Source organism: Plodia interpunctella, chromosome 19 (assembly GCF_027563975.2).
Source record: "Plodia interpunctella isolate USDA-ARS_2022_Savannah chromosome 19, ilPloInte3.2, whole genome shotgun sequence".
NCBI lineage: Eukaryota > Metazoa > Arthropoda > Insecta > Lepidoptera > Pyralidae > Plodia > Plodia interpunctella.
In genome coordinates, this window is record NC_071312.1 from 6,001,120 (window position 1) to 6,015,949 (window position 14,830).

Sequence of the window (14,830 nt, forward strand, 5' to 3'; positions counted from 1 at the left end):
GTTGTGTATTACTTATGTTGAATCCATATTCAAAGTAAAGTATAAACATAAAAATAGAAGCTTGGATTAAATTAATGACAAAAAAGCGTGTAGATATTGTTGTGATATCCATATAATATATGAACATATATAAATATATAATGACAAATGTAATAATGTTAAAAATAAGCCTTAGATAGGGATATACAAAATTGTTTGTTAGTTTAGATAACAAGAGTATATGAAAAAAACAGCAATTATACAAGTTGACTATAACTAGTCATTTATCAGTAATTAGCTGTTGAATTTGTGCCTCGCTCTTTATGTTAATAACGGGGGTGTTATCATATTTTCTTAAGTATACTCTTCCATAGGCAGTCCAGCAGTATTTATAGATTTTTGATTTAACAAGATCGCGAGCCAAAAAATGTAGTCGAGCTGCTCTGGGTGTAAGCTGCTCAGATACAAATATAGGGGTGTCTTCCTGGGTACGCATGCCCAGGTGTCGGGCACAAAGCTTCGTCTTCTGTTTTATATTGTACGACTTACAAGACCTGAGCACATCATTCTTCACCAAGGTAGAGTTTAACTCCACTATGACAGGTGTATTTTCTGTCGAGTTCTTCTTAGCTTTTATTCTGTAAATGTCCCGAATGACAGGCCTCTCCATCTTGCAGCCAACAGAGTCTGAGAGCTTTAATACCATTTCCACCAAATCTTCTTTTGTTTCATTGTTCTTTTTTGGTACATTTTTTATTTCTATATTTGTTTTCCTGCTGTCCTGTTGAATTATTTCCAATCTTTCCTCTAAAATTGCAATATATTTTTTGTCCTCCTTAGCTTTTTCCTCTAAAGTTATAATTCTTTTTTGATATTCTTCATGCTGAGCCATAAGAAATGCAATAGAACTTTCTATGTTGTTGTTAGAGCTTTGGATGACTTGCAAGGCGGCAGCACTCCTTGCGAATTCTTGCGCCTGTGTCTTCATCATGTCCTGAAACATGTTATGCATCTCTTCTCGTAGCCGGGAAAATTCGTTACTATAGTCATCTTCCCGCGGTCTTTTATTTCTGACCGATACGAAATTCGGAGGTGTACCTTTAGGTTGCAGACCAACACGATTAATTTCTGGATCTGAGAAGGATTTATCTAAGCTTGTATTTACTTTGTCGGAAGTATCCATACTTATTAATTCTCTTGACTCGGTACGAAACAGAAACCGAAGTACCAGGACAACATAAAATACGCAGCGTAAACACAAAGAGCGCTGTTGTGCGAGACGGGAATATACGGTGAGTGAGAAGATGATATAAGAAGGCCGGACAACGTCAAAATACCAGCAACGCCCAGATCATGTAAGTGAGACAGCAGATGCGCTGGCGCAGCGGGTCCTCGCGATGCACAGGTGAGAAGGATATACCGCCGCAAGTAGCGCTAGTAGTTAGCACTGATATGGTAGGCGGTGTCTTAACTTCGTTGATGCGTGTGCAAGCAGGACGGCAGAAGCGTAGCTAATACGGTTTTACTGTTGTCCAACAGAGATGATAACATGCACACGTACCGATATGCAGATGGAGTAAAGGTGGGTCGGCCGCGTATGATTCTTCCTTGTGTGCGCGCAGAGATGTTTAGACTTCTTGTGGCTTATGCTCTCCTATTTTTTTGCACTGATTTATTTTTGTAGAAATTTAAATTATACTCTTTTTTTAAGTTATTAAAGGTCTAAAACACGAGTACACCGTACGGCGGTCCGGGGGGAAGGAAAGCTTTAATTAAATAAGCGTAGCTGATTGGAGGTTGTGTCTTTAAACATACAAAACTCATGTATTCGTTGTTTTTTTTCTATTTGATAAAAAATAAGTTGTATCTTGACTATAAAATCGGCCTAATTGATTTTTCTTGTTAATTATGAAAAGTACTTATCGAAATAACTAATTATTGTACTGTAAAGTTAAACTTTTGGTCTTTCAAATAATACATCTTAAAGAATCTTAAAATTTTAAAATTACTGCGGTTCTAAACGAAAATAATGATCACGTTGAATTATATACTTTCTAAGGGTGAGATGCACCGTCAAATTTGACGCTCGATTTTAACCAGCGCACCGCTGACGTAGACAAAATGGCGTACTTTGCGTTTTTCAGCGCACTTTCAAGTTCATGCCGTTCGTTCCAGTTGACGGCGCAACCCACCTTAATGAACTCGCATGCTGTCTCAAATATATTATATTCATTTTGAATCAACTTAATATGACTATGACTTTAATATGAATTTTCTAAGCAATGTAACAAGTCTACAGTAGCTGTGAAGACAGAATTATAATAATTCTATTTATAATGTTTATGTAAATATTTCGAATACTTAAGATTTTCTTTGGGATTTTTCCAGATTTGAAAAAGTACTATAAACGTAGTTGACATATTAAATATTACCGGGTTACCTTACATATAAGTAAAATATTCAATCTTGGTGTTTACGTATTTATTACATTTAAATCATACAATTAACACAATTTTTCGACTTAAATAAGTAGGAACAATTAAAATTTATTTTATTTAATTTTTGTCTTAACGATTAGACTTTAATGTGATGTAAAATTTCAATAATTGTCAATGAAATCTTCCAAATGTAGTGGAATCTAAATGGTGAGGATATAGCATAATTCAAATATAATAAAAAAAGAAGTGAATTACTAAACTCATCTAGTCTCTTTTTAAAATATATAATTGTATATCTTATGTTTCCAAAAACGTATAACACCAATTAGCAGCAATAGAAGGTTGAAGGAATTGAAAATAGGTATAAGGTAGAATAAAAAAAATGTTTTGTCCAATAATTTTATTTGTATTTTATTATTTGTAGCGTATATGCCAATATATCTGCTAGCTTTACTATTTATTAGCGTCTTTCAAGTCAATTATTTGCATTAGGTTAAAGTCAATTATTAGAAAACAAATAATATTATTCTCAGCGCACTATTAGGTAGGTATGTAAAAATTTAATTTAAATGCTTATATAATTATGAAGATCATCGTGCAACATATTCTGAAAGGGAACGATAGGTACTGTAAGTACTTACATTTTTTGTATTTAATGTTCTCAATCTAACGAGTTAAATATGCCAAACAGATTAAGTTTAAGAGAAACAAGAATATTAATATTGTTTTAAAATAATAATGTTCTAAATAACAAATACATATAATTTATATATTAAAATACAAAATAGTATACGCTTGAAAAGTAGTTGCTTGATAATGAAATACTTATATATAATAATAATTGCGATTAGTTATATTTTAAGGCTGTATTTAGTGACATGGAATTATTTGATGGATAATGAGTTATTTGATTAGAAAAAATAATATTTTTGAGGCAGGATACATCATGTATACATGAGGTAGGATATACGTGACGGAAAACCTGGATGTTATCATATGTTATCATTGTGTATGTTATTATGAGCTCATATATTTCGAAGCCAAGTTAAACCATTCCAGTCTTCTATCTATATCTATAATATGATAATAGTGTTCGTCAAGAAAATACAACGTGTCGCTAATATTTAAACGAAATAGTTTTTTTTATAAATAATTCTATATTCAAAAATTTTAACAACGACTAGCGTTGTTAAAATTTTTGAATATAGAATTATTAAAAAAAAAAAACGAATATACTGATCCGAACTTCCTTTCTCACTAAATACAGCTTATTTAAATAAATTATAAAAATTGTAAGTGATTACAGGAGAAAATTATATGGTGCCATTGACAATATTATAGTTCTTTTATAACTGGTGTGATATAGGATGAGAATTTGTAACAATCTTAGAATTATGTATTAATTAGGCGATTGCAGCTATTGAAGTGGCGCTGAGGTGATTAAAAAAAACTATTCTATTTTTCTTTTTATTCCGTTTTAAGTGTTAATAATGGCGTCACTTCCGTGGCTAATTGTCCTAACTATTCATGTTGTGCTATTCGCTTTTGTCCTTTTAATATACTTGAGGTAATTCTTATAAATTATAACGTATAATATAAACTTTTAGCGTGGGGTAAAGTAATTTGTTCTACAATTAAAAGTTATATATTTAACTACAAAAACTTATAAATTTCATCGTGTGTAACTGCCCCAAAATATATAAAAAAGAAATTACAAATTATCGATAGAAATAAATTCTTGAAGTGGTTGTAATATAAATAAATTACTCATAAAATCCTTGCATATTTTTTCAGTTCTACTAAAATTAGATTACTATTGAAGATGGAACAGTTACTGTATAGATCTGGTTAGTTTATTTAATCATGTACTATCTATTAACATTGATTTATTACAATCCTATAATAAAAAACCGAATGTAATGGTGTTACTGATTAAAATATGATTGATAAAATAATAAATTAAAATGACTTTTTATTTTTATAAGCACGGCCAACCTACTCAAATTCGCGACGCGTTCTCTGGACTTAAGTTTCTTCACTAGATAGCGCTAGTGGAATGAGAAGTCCAGACAACTGTCAGATAGCATGTCATTGGAGTTTGACAAGAAAGTCTGTCATAAAGCTTTATCTATAGCTTAACACTGCTAAGAACTTTTGATGTCGCAAATAACGTACCTTACATTATATGCGAATATATTATTACACGGAACGCCACGGGTAATATTTACCTAATATACTGGTTTTTGTATGTGTTTTCTTTTTGATCTAAATAGTTTTTGAGCAGCAGATTACAGAAATATGCCTAACTAATTATCGACCATAAGGGGCCTACCAGTGGAATTATAATTATAAAAATTAAAAGTTGCAGTGACATCCTCATCGCAACATATAACTTGATATTGACCATCAATACGCTACCTAGAATACAAATATAATTAAATTTATAGCAAAATCCATGCAATGATTATGAAGTTGACTGTACATAACTTAGAAGTAAATCAAACACATATTTTACACACAGTACCAGAACGCACAATAATTTAACATCTAATACCGATCCCACACTCCAGTGTCGAAGTTAACGTGTTAATATTGTAAGACAACGGACAATCTTTATAAATTGATAAATATAATCCATCTACACTCAAAATGTCCAAAAACGATAAACCTCTCGATACAATTTCGACTTTACAGGTTAAAATGTAAAGTACAATTTCGAATGGCAAATTTTTGTCTATGGTAAAGTTTGCGAGCGAACTATAGACTAGACCATAGAGAATGATGTGAGAGCTCGCTAGCTTTCTCTTTGATAGTTGGCCGCCATTTTGACTTACAGTAATGGTACTCCTGACGTGAGTTATGCCCTCGTGTCATTTGAACTAAGTAATGTAGGTAGGGGGCTAACCGTTAATGCAGGGTTAAAAGGCGCAATTAAATAAATATAAAGTACTAAAGCTGCGATTTTGATATCCTTACTTTTATTTATGTAAGTGTTCGTTTGATAACTTGCAAGACAAATTGCCAAGATTTAAAAATATATTAAGGTTGCAGTAACGTTTTTAAATAATCAAAGTGATTTTTTCAGATACTAGGTTTAAAGAACCTTATTATCATAAAGACTCATAGCCACTTAATATATTGGAATTGATATTTTGGAAGTATACATAATATAAGATAAATAAAACTGAAATATATTATTTATGTATTTGAGGTGACATAAAATGTATTTGAGGTGACATAAAAATATGTTCGATACTTTATAAGTGACTTCAAATTTAATTATTCATATAAATTGTAATTATTGCAAAGAAAATCTGCAACATGCTTCATTAATAAATTATTAGATATTAGTCCACCACATACTTCGTCAAATGTAAACAACTAAGTATTAAACTAATTGCTTGTAGTATTTCAATTTTACTTTTAATTATATTTATAAAAATATTTTAGGTTACACACTGAATGTAATTCGTAAGATAATAACCGTGCTACAGGATTGATACATTTTTTTACCACACGGAAAGCAGTCTCTTCTGAACCTTGGCGTAGGCAAAATCGTTGATTTGTCAAACAACGGAGTCGTAACATAAAAATAAGAACATGATGGTCGAAGTTCACACATTTTCAAGTCATCAATGAAATTAGCTGACTGTTAAGGAAAATGAGGATCAATCATATTGAAATTTTTATTACCCTGTAAATCAAAAAGCCTAACGCCTTGGAATTTTAGCTGCTTGTAAAGTAATACAAAAATGGTTCGCGAATATATTTCGTTAAACAGACAGACAATTAGTTGCGCTGTGGGAACTGTCTAGGAAAACAAAGCCAGTTCAGTTACAACTCTTCTGGGTAGATCGTTACCATACATTCTCATTGCTTGAGGCATTATTGTTACTTTTCCTATATGTAAATAGCAATTTTCTTGTGTGGTCTGTCCATATACAAGATGTACATGAACATGATACATTTGCAGATTTGTATCCGTTTTTAGTTTTGTAATTTTGTTATTATATTTCTTGCATTACACTTCTGTTTAGATAATACAGTACAAACAATAAAACACTCTATTGCAAAAATCTCTAAAAAAAATCTTAAATTCTCCATTAATGCCAAGATAAATTGCCCTCAATTATTTTTTAGATCGCAGAAAAGGTTACGCGTAATGAGATTTAGTATAATGTTGTGCTAATGGTAGGGGCCTACAGGATCATAAGGATCGTAGATCCCAAAGTCGGGATATTGAATTTAGTGTGAACACTCGCAGCAATATTTAATTGAGTGTCAGTGGTGAGCTGTGATACCGAGCACAGTGCGGTCGGTTGTGTTGCTTTTCTAACTAAATAAATGATTTCCAGTGAACTTCTTCATGACTTTTATATATCTTTAAAAATATTAATATTTCATATCTTTTAAAAATATTTTTTTATGTATAATATTTATGAGTATTTGCCGATCATAGCTGATTAAAATATACAAAAATCTGTGTGTATTCACTCAGTACAAAATAATTCAGATATAATAAAAGCAATTTCATTTGAAATAAAATCAATTATTATATTGTTTTATCTAAATTTGCATCTCTTCCCAAATTATCAATTTTAAAATAAATTCCTAGTATATCGCGTAGCTCACTTAAAAGTGTGTGGTGCGCAAGATAAAGTGTAACAAAGTATGCTATTTATTCCACACAAACATGCAAACGGACCACTGTGCGTTGATAGTTCGCGGTAATGGTACTGTCAGGTGTTTGAAGAGCACATGTATCGTTGTTTATTTTCACCTTCTTCGAACTCACTATGCTGTATTTATTTTTGGCCTAACGACCCCACGACCCCGCTCTCTGTGCACTTAAAGTAGTATTCCTTTTTTTTTTAGTTTGAACTTTATTTCATCATTTAATTTAATAGACATACTAAACGATCAAATATATACTAAACAAATCTTAGAATCTAAAATTGGAATTTTTAACGACTTAGTAGATTAGTATATCCTATATTTTTGACCAAATTTCCAATATCTACCTAATAAAAATTTTTTTTCAGTCTGAAACACAACAAATAATCCAGTTCGTAACAATTTAAATCTCTGCAATCTACGAGTATCAGGAATGAGTCAAGCGGTATGAGCAAAGTTTCTTTTGGATTTCATAAGAGCTTTTTGATTGAAATTTAAATACAAGATCAAAAATATTTGTACCTAATAATAAAATTAAAATTTTGAAAATTTTGTTTTTAACTTAAAAAATATTATGAAATCTATCTCTAGTCTGTCACGCTTTCATTGCTAAATCGCTAGGGCGATATTAATGAAATTTGAAATAGATATAGTTAATGACCCGAGGTCAAACATAAGCTACTCCGGAATTACAAGCAACAATAGTTTAGTTGTATAAAAGCATAAATTTACAATGAAAATTTTCAATTTCTCATTTCAGCAAATTTCCTGCAGATTAGATCAATCATTGCTGATCCAATGCCGACAAGGGCTATAAGATGAGTGAGTGTACTGCATTGGAACATTATTTTATATTGTCGATGCTGAAGAACGAAACCATGGATGAGGAAAACTTGTGCGATTTGAGATATGTATGCGTACTATTAGTTGAAACTGACATATAAAGATATTTTACACATATTGATATTTTTCACATTCCATATAAAGATATTTTATAATTTTATATTATTAGTACATGTAAATATTGACACTTGGCTTTAGTTCCAATGGCAATGCATTATTATGATAAGCAAGCTCTGACGGTGGACCAGAATCGGCTTCCAACGAGGGAACTTCTCAACAGTTATTTACGTACGGACATTTTTTTGTCATGCGTTGAATGAAACAAGATATCTCCGAGGTAAATAATATCTTGTGTCAAAAATGTAATTAAAAAAAAAAACTTATATACTAGTATAAAACTATAGGAAATATAGTTAATATCTTCTTTTCATATATTCTCCTATTGGGACAAGGGCAGACTTAAGTTTCTTCCGTTTTGATCTGTCCAGTATGTCCAAATATAGAGAAAAGTAAATCAATTTGAAAAAAAAAAAAACAAATATTTTTCGGGAAATTTATTGGGATTAAAACAGAAAACTCGTGGATCCATGTGCTTCAAAGCACCAGCTACCGGCGCACACGCTCCAAACAAGATGGAAGCAATTTATTTAGAATTGATGTCATTATAAATAAATATATAAATATATTAAGACAAATCACACAGATTGAGCCCCAAAGTAAGTTCGAGACTTGTGTTATGGGATACTAACTCAACGATACTATATTTTATAACAAATACATATATAGATAAACATCCAAAACCCGGGCGAATTAGAAAAAGATCATTTTCCATCATGACCCGACCGGGGATCGAACCCGGGACCTTTCGGTTCAGAGGCAAGCACTTTACCACTGCGCCACCGCGGTCGTCAAAACTACTATACTGTACTACTAACTTACCATTTCTATACCAATCAGGATTTTGGAAAATATTTTGATATAAAAAAGTGCTTTTATTTTTAAATATGTTATAAAATATTTGGTCGTTATAATTTTTTTTTTCACTATTATGTCCCAACGTGATATGTTGCTTAGAACCTGGGATATTGATATTAAGTTATGAGCGGTTACGCACGACACGAACGCGGGTGAATCCGCGGACAAAAGCTAGTTAACAATAAATTGTAAAATTCTCGGAAAATCTGTCACTCTTACTGGGTCCTTAGTGTTGACGGATTGCGGTTTTTGCTTTCCATCAGAAAATCCCAATGCTGGTTTGCCTATTATGAATTTTAAAAAAATCGACCCAAATACAACTTAATATTTTTAAGTAACTATAGGCTCGAAGACAAAATGAACGAGACAACTAATATGGAGCCGAGCCTATTCTTATACAAATATAGACGATTATCTCCAAAGCGCTCGTCCAATGCCTGTCAGCTATAGGGACGGGCCTCACTGTCAGCGATCTGAAATATGTACAATTTTTATAAATAGTATGTGAATAAGTATTAATTGTTTAATGAAAAGAAAAATGTATTATCTTGTACATGGAAATTTTATTGAATAAAGAAGATTTGACAGTTAAAAAATATATATAAGACAAAGTAAAAAGAGGTTAGAAAATAAAATTATGTTTATAACAGTATGTGGCGATTTTTTTCTCAGTTTTCAGATGTTACATTCCCTGTTGTTTGTAATAAGCCATGTTTATTTAATTTTCGTTTTGATAAAATCATTAAACATAATTTTCCATTAAGTTCAGAAGATAAAAATGTTGACTGGGTAGTGAATGATTACTCGATTATGAGGTTAACATAATCTGCGCAAGTACGCAGAAACGCAAAATAAGCCATCTTATTATTTATTCTTTATTTCTTTTATTTTTGTATAGTGTAATTAATTTGTTGCGGCCAAAGCCTGGATACACAGGCGACGACGGATGTTAAGGGAAGGTAGGCATCGCGACGGACATCCGTTATTTGCCATCTTAAACTTAAGTTACATCTTGTACGCATCTTTGTCCAAAGAATAAATTCTAATCTACAAATTCAGCGCTTTATGATTTATTATTAAATACAGTTCAGTCACAACCTATATTCAGGCCTCTGGGCCAACAAATGTGTGTGTCTTTTTGATAGCAATAAACAAATTATTTATCTATTTATCTACTCTTAGTATTCACAAAGTTTAAAATAATGTTCGCCGTGCCATTTCCAAAGGTGATTCCGAAAGTAGCATGGACCATGCTACTTTCAAAATCACCTTCGGATTCTCGCCTTCACTGAGACCTTACCAGCAAAGCGGTAAGATTACGTGTGGCCGTGGGTTCAAGAAATTGCGATTATTATGTTATGGCTAACGAGGTGTTCGGCCTCTCCTTGTAATCCGCCGCTTCATATCAACGTGATAGCGCTATGTTGTAGCTTTTTTACAGTAATTGTCTACTTTGTGATCTACAGCGTTGGTAAAATATAGTTTGAGAATGGGTGTAAGTAAAAAACTAGATTTTGAAACCATCACAGATCCCCCTACTGAGACCCCCTTCAAGTCCCAAGCCCTAACGTAGGCACTATAAGGAGAACTGAGTCTGTAACGCGTCATGGTTTTCTTGCATCACTGCTGGTCAAAACTCTTCCTCCATTTTTTCCCCTTCCTTCGGTCCTGTGTCTAAACTTTCGACTATCTTCCTAGGAACCCTGATCCCTGGATTCGAGGCATCTTTACCGCGAATTAAACCGGAAAATTGCGAAATTCAGAATTTGTATAGCAAGTCACAGTTCGAAAAGGGTCAGTTCACACCTACAGCATGTAGAATTAATTGCTACACACGACCCTGTACAATCTGATGTCTATGCAAAGTTGTGATTCCCAATTATGAGATTAAGATCGGTTAATTATCAAACCATTGAAATACAAATTGCTCTCGTGAGATATGGGCTCACATCTTGTTGGATAACTAGTGTAGTTTATAATTGTACCTATTTTATACATAACTAGGTGTATCCCGGGGCTTTGGTCTCGTGGAAATTTCGGGATAAAAAGTGCTCTGTGTTTATCCAGTTTATATTCAATCCGTATATCAAATTTCATAATAATCGGTCCAGTGGATTTTGCGTAAAAGAGTAATAAACATACACATCTATATACATACATAATCAGATTAGATTCATGAGAATCTAAATTATACTGATCAAACTTTTTGATTAATAAGTATTTCAAGCAAATTTGCTACTATAGACCAAATATCACAAAATTCTAAAAGGATAAACAGCCAATTTCGTTTGAGTAAAATATGCAAAAACTCTTAACAGCTTAAAAATAAAATAACGCCTATAATAGCTCTCCTGTCTTCTACTACGAATGCGATGCGATTTTAAGAAACTAATTGTTATTTTATCTCGTGCCAACAGCATGATTATCGAGATCTTCTTTAAGAGAAACGCTTTTCTAGTTTGGATATTCATCGTCATCTACGTGAATAATGTTTGCAGACAAAATGTAGGTATTCCAGTATTGTTACAATATTACAAAGGATTTACAAAATGGTAGCAAGAATATTTTTATTATTCTTTGGTAATTTGTTTGGTATAGGTACTGGCTTGGTACATACCTATTACGCGCTGGCAACATTGCGAGACTAGCGGCATAACAATGGCGCGCATGCGCACCAGTAAACGTCAAGAAGACAGGTGTCACTGAAGGGAAATCGAGGTATGGAATAGCCAGTAGTTTGTAGCTTGTGAGAAATAACTATAAATATAAAGATTGACGAGAAAAAGTGCCTGTGAAGGTCTAATTTCTGAATAAATGATTTGAATTTTGAATTTGGAATAATGATTTGTTTCTTGTATACTTTTTAAACATGTAAAAAGTTTATTAAATGGATTGCAACTATGTTCTGCCATTTCTGTTACTATTTAACGCTATGTGAGAAAATTTTCTAATAAAATTGTTAAGAAAATGAGTATTTTCTGATTTGAAATCGACATATCGTAGTAGCGACATTACATACAAAATCAATTGATTATTTACTATAACGGGTGGGCTATTACGGTTAAGTGCTTCTGTTACGATGGCCACGTCACTAAGTGACTTGTTCGATAAAATTTTACTATCAATACGAATGTTATAACTGAGTTTAAATATAACTGTATATGTTAAGAACATTTTCTAGTTTAACTGTTGCGTGTACTGTTTGGCGTTATTAAGCCATTTTGTTAGTTTATCTGTCCGTTTGTATAGCAGGTAGAGGTGAAACTATAGAATGTAAAATTGGTATAAGTATCGACTTCTTTTTGAGTGAAATATTTTAACATTTTAACATAATTATCACATGGTACAATCGGTATGTAATCAAAATGTCTTAGTAGGTATTTAATTATTTAAAATATCATTTATACATATAATAGAACTGTAAGTGGGCTATGTCTGTATATAGGAGATATTAAAGAAAAGTAATTATGGTGGGTCGTTATGGGACTAACATAAGCGGAGTAAATTTTTATATGTCTATCCGTATATTTGTTTGCGTATTACGCATGAACTTCTGAATGGTATTTGATGCGGTTTTCACAATAGTATAGCGGATGGTCTAACTTAAAATCTGGTATAGGTTTCATCGCGATACGTTGTTCAAAATCCGAGATATTGACAAAAATAAGTTACCAGCGGACGGTTGTAATAAACACAGGCATAGCTACGGGCAAAAGCTAGTTGTTAATATCGTGGTTGAGTTAGATCTCTGTGATGGTTCATAACTAAGCACTTATGTCAACCCACAGGTCATAATTATTAGAGTTATACATATTTCGTAAAGTACATTTTGCATGATGATCAGGTTTGATTTCAGGTTGTATTGAAAGACAAACCATGAAGGTATTTCAAGTTGACGACCTCGGGTCATGATGGAAAATAATCTTTCATTCATCATTTTCTTAAATCTATCCAAGATTGTCTATATAAGTATTTGTTATAAAATATAGTATCGTTGAGTTAGTATCCCATAACACAAGTCTCGAACTTACTTTGGGACTAGCTCAATCTGTGTGATGATTGTTCCTAATATATTTATTTATTTGTCCTAATATATTTATTTATTTATATATGATTTGTCCTAATATATTTATTTATTTATATATGATTTGTCCTAATATATTTATTTATTTATATATGATTTGTCCTAATATATTTATTTATTTATATATGATTTGTCCTAATATATTTATTTATTTATATACATCTAGCTAACTATAGCATTTTCCTATATCTGTATCCTGTAGATAGATAGTAATCTACAGGTCAAATTTCCCACACATTTTAGTATATATTGCCTATTTTAACATTATTAAATCCATTGTACACGTTGCATCTATATAGTTGCACACATGCATGAAGTCGATACGATCGTCAAGTGACATAAAATTGTATTGGTCCAGCGAGCACTGTAGTCGACCATTATAACTAAGTAGAATGGACTTGGGAAATATTTTGTACTGAGTGAATATACTGGATTCATTTAAAGACAATATGTTTCGAGTTTTTCAATTCAAGAAGATTAAGCCCTAGAAAAAGACATGTGTACTATCTATGTTTGTCTCTTTCTGTTTCATTTGAGCGCTTTACTGCAGCTGTTCCATACATTCTTTTGTCCTCTATAAAGTCAAATCTTACTTTAATAACTCATATAATAAAACTACATATAATAAAATAATAAAAGAAATTTGTCTGTAATATATTAACAAAAAATATATTTAGGGCGATAAAGAAAAAGTAATAATGTTTATTTGTCTGTTTGTACACGCTAATCTCCGTAACTACTGGGCGGTTTTGATTGAAACTTATTTTGTTAGTAAAAGGCGTCTTAACAAAAACTGTTCAATCTGATGAACATTTACTATTGAGGCATTATTTTTTTTGCAGTTTTCACATTATCACGTGTAGAATTCAACTTATGAAACACGACATGGCGTCGATAATAAAAGCTTATGTAAAAAATATATATTGTCTAAACAATATATATTTTCTCGTTCTAAGGCCGGCCATTTTTTTTAAACAAGTTCTAAAACTTGTTTAAAAAAAATGGCCGGCCTTAGAACGAGACGGGTAGAATTAAGGGGGAGACCTTTGCCCAGCAATGGAACACATCATTAAAAGGTTAAAAAAAACTTATTTGTCTCTTCCAGCTTAGTAAGATATCTCTGGACTTGTTAGCAGGGCACGGTAGCTCTAGTTATGGGTCCTGTCGGGTCACGTTTCGGAGACAAAGCCTATGTTTATGTCTTAATTTAGAGACCACACCAGTTGGACCTATATGTTGTCACAATACAACTATCAGAACGGCATTCCATATATTTAATAGCTCGGGTTTAACAAGCTTCAGTATATTGTGACGTATGAAGGTCAGGTTAATACCTGACCTTTCGGAAAATATTATTATGTACTTTATTAATAGGCGTTGCATCTTTTGTTGTGGTCCGTCACTCGATGGGCGTAATGCTGGCTCCACATTATTGTCATTAACAGTTTGCCAAACTTCGGCGGATTGGGTGTACATTGATGGTTTTTCATTGCGGTTAATAAAAGCAATACTAACTACGTAATGTTCACGCATTTGCGTCGTATGTGTATGCTCCACACTGTTCGGTAACAGTGTGGAGCTTGAAGAAGATGGATTTGGAGTATTCGAATTAGGAAAAAACCCTAATCCTAACGAATATTAATGCGAAAATAACTTTGTTATCTCTTCAATTTTTGACTGCTTAAACTGATGGTTAAGCAATCAAAAGTTGAAAAGGGACAAGTTAAAAGAAGAGTTTAAAGTCTGTATTGTTGATACAATACAGACTTTTAACTCGGCCGAAAGTTTTATTTGTAAGTAAAGTAACTAGGTAAATAAGTAACTAAGTAACTTTTTT